We start from the raw sequence: 13707 nt of genomic DNA, 5'->3' as shown, positions 1-13707 counted from the left end.
TGGGAGGAATCAGAGTGGAGAAAAGCCTTTTGAATCTAAATTTGTGGTAAGGCCTTCAGTTGTGTTAGTTCCATTTGAAGACATCAGCTCTTTCCCGAGAAATACCCTATGAATATCCAGAATGTGGGAATGTTGCATTTCTCTCCTACTCACTCAAGGACATATGAAAATGCACACTGTAGCTCCCTGGACCTTGTACATACAAGATCGCACACAGGATTAAAACTCTAATAGTTTAGAAACTGCAAGAATATTGTAAGTTTTCACATTTACTTGAAAAGTCATGTGAAAACTCCCACGGGAAAGAAGTTCTATAAGTGAAGCTTTTCTAATTTGGAAAGCCCGATGCAAATTAATTATGGTGCAGTGCTTGAAAAAAATGTATGAAATGTTACACAAGTTACAAGTATATTGTTTTTATCAGTGGTTCATTCTTAAAGAGTCTTGAGTATGCATTTCACCTTGTTTTGAAGGGAAACCTTGAGGTGAGAGTTCTGTAAATGCTCTTTAAGCAGTAGTACTTGAGTTTCATAGACAATGATATTAAGTTTGTTGGTAGAATTTTTGTCTATTCATTTGATAATGTGCTGGATTCATGGTTGAATTTTAATGTTTTTCTAATATGTAGGTAAGTTTAATTTTTTTTATTTCATTATTATCTTTTTTTGAGATGGAGTGTCACTCTGTTGCCCAGGCTGGAGTGTAATGGTGCAATCTCGGCTCACTGCAACCTCCGCTTCCTGGGTTTAAGTGATTTTCCTGCCTCAGCCTCCTGAGTAGCTGGGACTACAGGTGGCCGCCACTACGTCCAGCTAATTCTTTGTATTTTTAGTAGAGACAGGATTTCGTCATGTTGGCTAGGCTGGTCTTGAACTCCTGGCCTCATGCTTTGCCCACCTCTGCCTCCCAACGTGCTGGGATTACAGACATGAGCCACTGCACCTGGTCAGGTAAGTTTCAATTGTATGTATTGTCCTGTGATTCATGAACCAGTGAATAATGATTGTAACTTGTTGGGATTGCCTTACTAGCCTCATTTGGCTAATTTTGATTATCCCTTATTCATTATACACATTCCACCTTTATTAAAGGAAAAACTACTCTTAATGTAAAGATTTTTTTTTCTGCTAATAATGAGGTGGTATTAATTCCTAAGTACATAAATTTTGCCATAGAGTATCATCTCATGAGTTCTTTGCATTTGTTGCCCTTTATTCTTTATTATTTCTGTCTATTATTTGGATCATTCACTTTGAATGAAGGAGAGAGGACTGTGATAGGACAATATGTTGTAACCAATCTGAGGGAGGAAGCATTCAATCTCTCAGTCACATATTATAGGCTTTTCATCGGTGCCTTTGGTATTCTAGTAGATAGTATTGCACCAGTATGATATGATAGTTTATATATTGTATTTTAGAGTATTACAGTCTTACCAGTCAGTGTCACATGATTCAGTTCCCTACCAGCCAATAGACAAACCATTCAGATACTCCTGTAGGAACAAAGGAACATCCTCGGCCGGGCGCGGTTGATCACGCCTAAAATCCTAGCACTTAGGAAGGAAGAGGCGGGTGACTCATGAGGTCAGGAGATTGAGACCATCCTGGCGAACACAGTGAAACCCCGTCTCTACTAAAAATACAAAAAATTAGTCATGCGTGGGGGTGGGGGCCTCTAGTCCCAGCTTCTAGAGAGGCTAAGGCAGGAGAATGATGTGAACCCAGAAGACGGAGCTTGCAGTGAGCCGAGATCACACAACTGTGCTCCAGGAAAGGTGTCAGAGCGAGGTTCTGTATCAAAAAAAAAAGAAAAAAGAAAAAAAGGATCATCCTCAACATCATGTGCCTCAACTCTGTAGATGTAGAAACTCAAAATATTCAAAATATTCTGAATCAGTTTCTATTGAAAGGAAAGAGAAAGGCAGTCAGTTGCCATGCTTCGGTTAAGAGAACTAGTAGATGGCTCACAAGAACACTCTGTTGCTACTGTCCATGCCACTGCACTTCAGCCTGGGTGACAGGGCAAGACTCCGTCTCAGGGGGAAAAAAAAAAAAGTGGATAAGAACTGAAACAGGTTTAAAATTTCATCTAATTGGAAATGCAAAGTTTATAAAAAATAATATTTAAAATAAAATGCTAAATGAGTGATCATTGAATTTTATGCCTCCACAAAGTAGGTTGTGAATTAACTTCCACATCTGTTGAAAGCCACCAAAGTTGGGAAGCCTCCGTGTCTGAAATTCACATGTGGCTCAAATAAGAATTATACCTGGGGGTATCCCAAAGTTTAAATGTGGTATCCCCTGTGATATTATGAGGAATTACTGTATGTAAAACAGGTTGTCTTCCTTTAACTCTGAAAATCAAATTTTCTTGCCTAAATTCTCCAAAACACATCACTCTGCAGTATCCTATAGTGGACATAGGTTTCCTGACCAATGAGCACTAAAAGTTAGTGCAACTCACGTATGTTCTTATCAAAATGGAAATCCCCAAATCCCACCAGTTAGAATAACATGACAGAATATCAGATTTTTGGAATATATAGCTTTTCTGTAAGGTTATTAGGTATTGATTCTATTTTTAAAATACATATCAATATATTCAGATTACCTATTTTTCCTATGTTTTAGTATTAATAGATTGTGTCTTTTAATTCATCCAGTTGGTCTAAGTTACCAAGTTGGTGGGTTATGGAGATTGTAACATTCTTTATTATTTTATCATCCATGGGCTCTCTAATATAAAGGCCTCTTTTAATTCTTCTATTATTAGGTTGTTGCCAAAGTAATTGTGGTTTTGGACCATGAATTTTAAATTTTTATAACTAGGCTGCAACATATCTTTATTAATCAAAATAGAACCCATTACAATGGACTGGGCACAGTGGATCACGCCTGAATCCCAGCACTTTGGGAGGCTGAGGCGGGTGAATCAGGAGGTCAGGAGTTTCAGACCAGCCTGACCAACATGGTGAAATCCGGTCTCTACTAAAAATACAAAAAGTAGCCGTGTGTGGTGGCATGTGCCTGTAATCCCAGCTACTCAAGAGGCTGAGGCAGGAGAATCTCTTGAACCCAGGAGGCAGAGGTTGCAGTGAGCCGAGATTGCACCTTTGCACTCTGGCCTGGGCGACAGAGTGAGACTCTGTCTTAAAAAAAAAAAAAAAAAGAAAAAAGAAAAAAAGAAACCATTACATTGAACACGTTTTTGCCAATGAGAAATAAACACGGTTATTCCATGCTTTCAGGGTTCGATGAACTCTTGGAAAGCATTTTCTGCATCCTGCTGGTTGTGTAAGTGTTTTCCCTGCAAAAAGTTGTCAAGATGCTTAAAGAAGTAGTAGTTGCTGGCGAGAGGTCAGATGAATATGGCAGATGAGGCAAAACTTCACAGCCCAGTTTATTCAACTTGTGGTTGTATGACATGTGGTCAGGCATTGTGGAGAACTGGGCCCTTCCTGTTGACCAGTGCTGGCTCCAGGTTCTGCAGTGTTCCGTGCATCTCATTGAATGGTGTGGCATACTTCTCAGATGTAATGATTTCACCAGGATTCAAAAACTGTAGTGGATCAGAAGAAGACCGGCAGCTGACCACCAAACAGTGACCATGACCTTTTTTGGTGCAAGTTTGACTTTGGGAAGTGGTTTGGAGCTTCTTCTCAGTCCAACAGAGCTGGCTGTTGTATGAAATCCACTTTTCATGGCATGTCACAATCTGATCAAGAAATGGTTCATTGTTGTTTCATAGACTAAGAGAAGATGACACTTCAAAAGGATGATTTTTAAAATATTTGGTCAGCTCATGAGGCACCCACTTATCAAGATTTTTCAGCTTTCCAATTGGCTTCAAATGCCAGATGACCATGGTCGACATTCAGTTCTTCGCCAGCTTCTCGTGTAACTGTAAGAGGATAGAATTCAGTGGTTGCTCTCGATTGGTCGTTATCAACTTCTGGCCCAGAGCCTGGGGCTGAGGCTACCATGACCACTCTGTTCTCTTCCTTCTCGGGTCCCCAGGAAGCTCTCAGGACTGAATGACCCCACAAAATACAGTGGCCAGGATGGGAGGGCTGGAGGTCAACTCCCCCCACCCCTACCACCACAATCAAGAGGCCCCCATGGAGGTTGGCCCTGAGCTGTGGGTCCCTGTGGGATGCAGGCTCCCATGGAAACTTCAGGGGATGAGCATGTGCTCTCCTGGCTGATAGAGCCTAGAGGACACTGGGTGTGTGGGGCCTGTGTAGGTAGGTTGGGCATCATTGAGCCTAGCCAGGGAGCCGGGGACTGGTGTGGCCAAAGTGGGCAGCAATATGTTGCCAGAACCAAAACTACAGTGCAACCAGCCCAGCTGGCAGGGAGAAGGAGGCCTGCCTAGCAGGACCATCCACCCCTGTCCTGGCCCCAAGCCCAGACGGCCTGCCTATACTGGACATTGCCTGATCCAGGAGGCCTGGGCATGATGGTCAGGTGATGTGTCCCGGGGTTCCAGGCCTTGGTGGTCCCTTGGGAGCTGAGCATGCTCTGGGCAGGAGGAGGGCCCGTGGTCCCCTGTTTGCATCGGCCCCTGGGGGTGTGCTCCCACCCCAGCTTCTCAGCGCACACGGGGACGTGGCCAGGGCTCCTCACCTGCTCTGTGGCTCCAGCTCTGAACAGCTAACAGGGTGACTCTGACAGCTTCCTCCCCAAAGCTTGGGTCCTCATCTGTGGGAATGGGGTGTCCCAGACCCACTGCAGGCAGGAACCGACCCCAGCTCCTCTGGTGGGCCCCCCTGGGCTTTTTTACCTACTGACTTGTGAGACTCGTTTGGCCAAACTTGGTGTCCTATTTTTAGTTTGGCCTTTTTCTTAGTGTGTGTTTTCTGTAACTACTGCTGTGTAGATCTTCTATATGAGTTTTAGGTAGAGAATCTTGCCCACCCAGAGGTCCCCCACCCCAGAGAGCCTCCACTTTGGCCTCCCCCCGGGCTGGTCCTGCCTGTGCTCCGCTTGGTGTGAATGTTGAGTGTGATGGATCCACATGTCTGCTTGACACTGCATCTCCTTCCTCCTTGTTGCTGAGGCCAGTTCTGTTCTCTCTTTCTCCACCTGAACTGCACTTGAAGCCAAGATGAAGGATGAGAAGTGGTTGCTAAGAAGGACCCTCCTGCAGCGAATCCACTGTAAGGAGGCTGCGCTGGACCAGCCTGTCATTTCCCTCTCTAAGCTCATTCTGGAGGTCGGCCAGGGGCAGCCTGTCCCTGCCTGTTCTTGTGGCCCGTGAATCAAGAATGGATTTTACATTTCCAAATGGTTGAACAAACAAAAAACTAACACTTCATGACACTGAGAAGCTTCCATGTCCATAAGTAAAGTTTGATGGGGCTGCAGTCATGCCCATCTCTTCACAGGCCACCTGCAGAAGACTGTTGTGGTGCAGCCATGGCAGAGTTACATCCTTGAGGCAAAGATCAGTTGGCAAAGCTGAAAAAGCTGACTCCTGGCTCTTTAGGGAAACCGTTTCCAGTCCCTGGCTTAAGGGCTGTGTGGCAGAACCCCAGGATCTTGGTCAGCTTGTTCCTCACTCAGGGCCTGCTGTGGCCTTCGCTAGTATGTCTGCAAAGTCTGCGTGCTATGGTGCCTCTCATGGGGCGTTGAGCTCTGTCGTGCTAGATTTCAGGGTGTCTGCCTCATGGTCACCTGTCTCACCAACAGAGACCCTGTGGCCAGATTCAAACTAGCAGGAACAGTTGGTCTTTGACAGCAGAGATACCTTCGAGCTGAGCTGCCACCCACCCTGAGGTAGTCCCATGACACCCACTGTCTGGGTCAAGGTTGGGGCAGGGCTGGTGTCCTGAAAGGCCCTGCGATGTGGATTGTAATAGCCAGTGGAAAGAGGGGGTTGCTATTACTCCTCATATCGCGGGGAGGGTCTCACCCCCTGCGATGTGGATCGTAAGAACCAATTACTCCCCCCTGCAATGTGTGTCCATTATTAGCAGTCTCTTTTCTTCAGGATATTAGGAACAATTTTCTAGGTTGTGTGTAAACAGCCTGCGATCGGAGAACCAATACCATCCTCTGCACCTCCGGATATTAGGAGCCATATCACACAATGGGTGTACACTTTTTGGGAGATTTGGGTTACTGTCGTCCTGTGTTTCCCTGAATATTCAGAGAAATATCACAGGGTGGCTGTACAGCCACTACTCTCTTGGCAGGAACATCATACTTTACCTACTGGAAATTAGGAGCAATATCACAGACTGGGTGTCAAGCCACTGTCATGTTGGAAGTAATATCATGCTCTCCCCCACAAGTTATGAGGAACAATATCACAGGGGGGTGTGTACCTTCTCCGGTAGTGGGAGTAGTATCATCATCTCTTCCTGTAGATGACAGGAACAATATCACAGGGTGGGTGTGCAACCCGTGTGTTTTTGGAAGCAATGTCATTCTCTCTTCTTCTAGGTTTTACGATTCATATCACAGGCGGGGTGTACACCCCTTGTTATATTGGATGGAGTCTCATCCTCTTTCAACTTGTATCTTTAGAACAATATCCCATGGGGGCTGTCCATCCCTTCAATATTGGTACTAAGACCATCTTCTCCTTTCCTGGATATAAGAAACAATATCACAGGAGGGTGTACACCCCTTGCAATGTTGGTAGTAATGTCACCACTCCCCTGTGTTTATTAAGGACAAAATCCCAGGGTGGCTGTATGGTTCCTACTTTATTGGGAGTAATATCATCCACTCACCCCCTGGATATCAGGAACCATATCACAGAAGAGCTGTCCACCCCCTTCGATACTGTCAGCCATGTCATCTTCTTCCCGCCTGGATATTAGGAACGATACCCCGGGGTTGGGGGCGGTGCACACCCACTGCGATATCGAAAGTAAAATCAGCCTCTTTCCCACTCAATATTATGAACTACATCACAGGTGTGTGTGCACCTTCTGGGATATTGCTAGTGCTCTCAGCCTCCACCTCGCTGCATATTAGGAACAATATATGGGGGGCAGGGTGGTGACACCCCCTGCAATATTGAAAGCAATATTCTTCTCTTTCCCCTGTACATTAGGAGCCACATCACAGGGGTCTGTACACCTTCTGCTATATTGGGATTAATGTTATCCTCTCCTCCACTGAATGTCCAAAAAAGAATCACAGAAGGGTGTACACCCCCTGCGATATGGCCAGTAACATCATCGTCTCTACCTTTGGATAATAGGAACAACATCAAAGAGGGTGTGTCTACTCCCCTGCGATATTGGGCATAATGTTATCCTCTCTTCCCCTAGATATTAGAAACGATATCCCTGGTGGACGGAGGTGGAGTACATTAAGAACAATATCACCGGGTGGGTGTACACCCCCTGCGATATTGAGAGTAGTATCATCCTCTCTTCCCTAAAATATTAAGAACAATAGGCCGAGCGCGGTGGCTCAAGCCTGTAATCCCAGCACTTTGGGAGGTCGAGACGGGTGGATCACGAGGTCAGGAGATCGAGACTATCCTGGTCTACACGGTGAAACCCCGTCTCTACTAAAAAATACAAAAAACTAGCCGGGCGAGATGGCGGGCACCTGTAATCCCAGCTACTCGGGAGGCTGAGGCAGGAGAATGGCGTAAACCCGGGAAGGTGGAGCTTGCAGTGAGCCGAGATCGCGCCACTGCACTCCAGGCTGGGCGACAGAGCTAGACTCCGTCTCAAAAAAAAAAAAAAAAAGAACAATAACACAGGAGGGGTGTACAGTCACGGTCCCTGCGTTATTGGGAGCAATAACATCTCCCCCTCTCGATATAAGGAACAATATCCCAAGGTGGGTGTACATCCCCTGCAATATTGGGTGTAATGTCATCGTCTCCCAAAGTGCACATTGGGCATAGTGTCACAGGGGGTTGTACACCTTCTTTGATACTGGGAGTAATATCATCCTCTCCCCTCAGGATCGTAGGCAAAATATCGAAGGCGTTTTACAACTCATGCGATATGGGCAGTAACATCATCCTCTCCCCACCTAGATGTTAGGAACTATATTACAGGCGGTTGTACACTTCTTGCGAAATTGGGAGTCATATCAACCTCTCCCACTCTGGATATAAGGAACAAAATGACCGAAGGAATGGACATTCACTGTGATAGTTTCAATAATGTCATCCTCTATCCCCTGACTATTAGGAATAATATCATAGAGGGGTGTACCCTTTCTTCGATATTGGGGGTAATATCATCCTCTCCCAGCCGGATATCAGGAACAAGTCTCTTAGTTATTAATATTAATATATATAATAAAAATTGATAGCAATCATCGATATTAATAATCACAATATAGTATAAATTAATACTGGTAAAAAATGTTAATGATTAGTATAACAATTAATCATAATATCGCTATTAATAATAAAATGATATCAGCAATTAATGTTACTTAAATCAATAATAAGTGATGTTGGCAATAAAATAATAATTAATATTAAGAACTAATAATATTGTGCATATTGTATATATTGTGCATATAAAAAGAGTGCATAATCATATATTTAAAATAATTATCCATAATTAATAATGGTATCCTACTAATTGTGTCATTGATAATCATTAAAATCGACCATAGATGTTTAATAATTAATCATATTATTACTCCTAATACTGCAGGGGGTGTACACCTACCTGTGATGCTGTTCCTAATATCCAGGGACGGAGAGCATGATTTTAGTTTTAATATCGCAGTAGGTGTGCACTCACCCTGTGCCAGTGATGCTAATACCCGGGGGGTGGAGTATGACATGACTCCCAACATAGCAATGAATGGAAACCACCCAGTGATATTGCTCCTAATATTCACGGAAGAAGCGTATGATATTACTCCCAATGTCGCAGGGAGGGTACAGCTCTTCTGTGATATGGTTCCTTTGATCCAGAGGGGGAGAGGATGGTAATAATTCCAGTATCGCAGGCTGTGTTCACCCGCCCTGTGATATTGTTATTTATATCCTGGAAGGGAGAGGATATAAGAGCACTGGGCCTTTCCGTGCTTCTCCCCCTGATCCTAAGGGTAGCTGAGGTCAAGACTCACTGAAAGCTCTAGGTAAAGATATCCCATCATGTACAGGCTATCTCCGTTCTCTGACCTGGGAACGACTCTGACCAGGATTCCACATCTAGTAGGCCTCGGAACTGAGTGGGGTTTTCTGAGCAACGCCAAATGGCTGCTCCCTTTCCACCGCCGTTGAGGGTCGTTACTTGGATTATCCAGATCACCTAGAAAGTATCAGTATCCAGAATCAACAAGATCAACTCTCTGCTCCTCTGACAGCAGAAGGAGCATGACCAAAATGAACCAAAGAGCGTGGCAGGAAACCATGTGACCGGAAGCTCAGAGAACAGCCACAGGGGGATGTAAGCAGGCGTTCCCACCTGAATCAGGAATAATGAATGAAGCGCAAATCCAAGGGGAATCGAGTTTCAGCAGGTGCAACTCATCCAACGGGAGACCGCCGGAGGGCCAACAAGATCCAGCAACTGAGTCGGGTGTAGTGTCAAGTGGGACGCGACTGGTTCCGAAGCTCAAGAAGACCATGGGGTCACTTGGACCACGTGAGAAAATGACCCCAGTGTGCTGGTTCAGCATTCCGACTCCTGCCTGTCCCTTCCCGTCCAAGGAACATGGATCCTAACTTGTGCAGGTGCAGATGACGAAGGGCAGAATGAGGGGACGTGGCACCCAAGTTCCCCGACAACAGAGTTCCACAGAAAGTCCGCTGGATCTTCGCAAATCCAGAGAAATGGTAACGGGACCCAAGGACATAGAGCCCCACCGGTGTCCTGGAGACTCTTCAGGCGTAATGCCGCAGGACGAGCCGCAGGACGAGCTGAAAAAGGAGCCAGGCACCGAAGGACAAAGCGGTGTTGACTTGCTTCATCCGGGTTTCCCAGTGCAGTCCAATTCACGGTGGTTTCCAAAGGCCTCCTGGAGGAGAAAACATGTGAGGGTGTGGTCAGGGTTTTCTGCGGACACGCTTACCATGGGGAAGAAGGAGAAGCTCTGAAGAAGGATAACAGCCGAGATTGCATGTCAAGGTGCACCTCCTTGATGACACTGAGGCCTACGTTGAAACAGAGTAAATATGGTCCAATTATACTGTGTCTATTTTAGCACCTTATTTAAAAAAAAAAAAAGATGTAAAACAAGACAGGGGTACATGCACCAGTGCTACATACCTGACAGGAAACATCTATTCTTCAAAGCTTGCAGCTATACAGGTAGGTTCCAGAATGTCTGTCCATAGTGAACATCGTCTCAGAGTGCGCTGGGTTAATAGACCTTTCCAGGTCATGTCATTGGATTAAGTTGATTAGGTTAGGGTCCGTTTCACGTCAGGGGTCCAGAGGCAATATAAAAGGCAGCCTGGAAAGCAAAGGTCCCTCTCCGCCCTTCCTCTGGCTTCCTGAAGGCTGCACTGCTTCCAGCAGGGCTGCTCCAGCACCTGCCCATCTGAGCGCCAGCGCACCTGTCCATCTGAGCGCCAGCCGAGGAAAGAAAGTAGACCCGTCATTTCAGGTTAGTTTCCCTGAACCACTGTTTGTTTCACGTAATCCCTGAGGGGTCGGGGGAAAAGAGACAAAGGAGAGTGAAAGAAACAGATCGCACTGCGGCTCGCTGATGGAGTAGGATGTGTTCTCCTTACCGGTTATTCTTGGAACAGAAAGCGAGAAAACATTTCCATCTCCGTGCCTGGGATAAGAGCCAGATGGAAATGCAAAAAGTAATTTACTCCAACATGCTGAATTGGTGGGTAAATGGAAAAAGAACTCTGGAAAAGGGGTGGTTTGCCTTTAGCCATGTAAGAAATTCATATGCCACTTGTTCAGCGTTTGTTTAGATGAATTCATACGGCATGTGTAGAATACCAGAAAAATCATTAAGGAGGGGCTGGAGCTAAAGCCAAAAAGACAGAGCAGGAAAGACCATCACCTGCTAGTGTGATAGAGAGGGAGATAACTTCTCTCGATGAATTTGTGTTTGGAAGTTGCCTAATGAAACGGCAAGAGTAGCGATTCAAGTTGTGATAGGAAGCATCCCTTATCCCTGACTTCAAGCAGTCCTGCCAAGGGGTGACATCGGCCATGCCCTGTAGCTTCGATTCTTTTGTTCCTCAGGGGAGAGAGAATCATTGTCTTCTACTGGAGTGAATGGTGATAGACCTAAGTCCAGTTTCCAGAATCAGTTGTTTGGTTGGGGTTGAAATCTCAACTCTAACTTCACATACCTAGGCCGTGGGCCGTGTGGCAGGCCAGGTTTACTCTTGGACCAGGTAGTCACGGCAGAGGAACATACAATATCTGAGGATGCACACACCACATTGTGATCCACAGATTTGACCGACGGGTGGTGAGGTCTCCTCATGACCACACCGTCAAGGAGTTAGCTGAGGGTTTCTTGTGGGTGTGTGAATATCCAATGTGCCTAACAATCGCTTTGTGTGTGTGTGTGATTCAGGTGACCCAACCATCAACCCCTGAAAAAGGCGGCCTTAAAACGCCCAGGAGATGAAGATGATGGCACGTCGTGACCCCAAAAGTGGAGCAAACAGACTCGTGAGAGCCCACACCTTCCAGAAGCAGCAGAGGGCCCCAGTTGGGCCAAGGGCTCCCCCACCCGATGAAGAAGATCCCAGGGTACGTCTAGCCCTGGAATCCTTTGGGTATCGACCGGGGAGGAGGGGGCGGGTGTCACACGGTCCTCAGAGACTGGGTTGGATTTTAAAGAGTTCTACCAGCAGCACCCGGGTTGCTTTTCCCATCCAAGGTGGGCCTGGCTTGGGACCTCCTCCCCGGCCGGATAGGTCCCTTGAGAGACTCTTGGGAGCAACCTTCCTTTCCACTCAAAATCCTGTGTAGCCAGGTTGGGCTGTGTTGTGGACATCGGGTTCACGATCGTCCCCGCTAGAACCCTGAGTCCTTCCTTTGAGAGTTCTTCCGTCACATGGGCTTTGGAAGGGAACATCGTAACCGAACCCTCCTGTCGCTTAAGGGTCCCCATGCCGGTGTCCTCTCTTTGGAATCCTCATTCCGTTCTGAATTCACAATCCGTCTCAATGATGACATTGGATCGCTGCCTGAGGCTTCAGCTCATTCACTGACATCACTTCCTTTCCACCCACAGGTCAAGTGCAAAAACTGCGGGGCCTTTGGCCACACGGCCAGAAGTGCCAGTTGCCCCATGAAGTGCTGGAACGGAGCCCTGGTTCCCCAGACCTTTGGGAGAAAGGAAGGGAAGGAAAACCTGAAACCATGGAAGCCCCAGGTTCGAGGGAACCCGGGGCCCTTGAACAAGGAAAAGGGAGAGAAGGAAGAGAGACCAAGGTGAGCAGTGGGAGGGGTTTTCACCACCCTTAGGGTACTGCCACCTAAGGACATAGTGTCTCTGCACCCGCACACCGTGTGCCTTTCCGTCTCCGGGACAGGGAAGGAACGCTGCAGAGAAAGAGACCAGAGCTCCGTGTCCTCCCGGGTTCCCCACCCAGGAGCTCCTTTGGCTCTGGGAGATTCAGGGACTGGGGAGAGGCGGGGAAACTTCGTGCAGGTTCCTCATGACAGGGGGAAAAGCAACGGAATCCAAATGACAGTCCTTACCTGGGAAGCCTAGAAGGCCACCGGCAGGATGGGAAGTTTGGCACATGAGGGAAGGTGCAGAGGCGGAAAGGGCACAAAACTTCCATTTATGTATCATGAAACACAGAACGGGACTGGGCCCCACACAGGGTTCTCCCTGTCTCCTGGGGAGAACCAAGGGGCAGGGCCTGAACTTTTTCTCCTCTGCCGGCAACAAGACCCGCAGAGGAAGGCTCTCCTCCAGATCCTTTCCGGGAAACCTCCGGAGAAGCCGCTGCCAAATCGAAAAGAATCCATGGAATCTTGTGATTGTCTGAGGGTGAGTGTCACCCTGCGCCCCTGGTCTTTTTCTCCTCTAGGTCACCCTGGTTGGTTTCCTTTCAGGTTCCCGTGTGTGTGAGGGGATCGGGGAACCCTCTTTCCTGCCTTCTTGGGGTCAGGGACTCCACGATCCTTCCAGGTCCATTTGATTCCAGGTGAAGGCATCTGAAGATGCCGTATTTCCTGTTGCTTTCTTTCCGTGCAATGATGGCAAGCCTGCCAACAACGTCTTCCTAGCGGCCTGAGGAAATTAGTCCCTCAGGGGTCCCAAACATGGAGAAGGCTAACCCCAGGAACATGCATGTTTTCAGAAAAGACGTTCTGGGAACCCTTGAGCCACCAACCTGCCTTCAGAAGGGCATTAGTCCGTCCCACTTCATGGGAGGCTGAGTGGAGGCGCTTTGATCCAGTTATTGCCCAAGACACAGTCCTTAGAAAAGTGGTATTCTTAGATCAGAGCTCGAGAGTGCATTTTTCATGGAGCTTGTCCCGATCAGCACTCACGTTGAGGATCTGTCCCTACTTCCATGGACCGCCTGTCAATACCGTATTAAGAATTTCCTGCTGCGTGCACCTTGTCTTTGGATGTGGTTGATTTCCATGTTGGCTCCATGCTGGGGAACTTCTAACGTGTGTGGTCTCCTTTCTTTCAGGTTGCAAGCAGGCCAATGGCGGTCCACACAACCAATAAGAGGCCACGCTTGGACCCTGCCCTCACTGATGGCTCAGCTACCAAAATGTCTGACACGGTATCCATCTTGGCTTCACTGTCTCCC

General features: G+C 47.0%; 1 pseudogene; it reads right to left on the bottom strand.

Moving 5' to 3' along the window:
• Window positions 1-13707, bottom strand: part of LOC117095273 — a 1129150-nt pseudogene that overhangs the window by 947714 nt on the left and 167729 nt on the right.

This window comes from Trachypithecus francoisi, unplaced genomic scaffold, assembly GCF_009764315.1.
Source record: "Trachypithecus francoisi isolate TF-2019V2 unplaced genomic scaffold, Tfra_2.0 Lachesis_group13, whole genome shotgun sequence".
NCBI lineage: Eukaryota > Metazoa > Chordata > Mammalia > Primates > Cercopithecidae > Trachypithecus > Trachypithecus francoisi.
The sequence above is the reverse complement of the archived record's forward strand: the minus strand, read 5'-3'. Positions and strand labels throughout refer to the sequence as shown.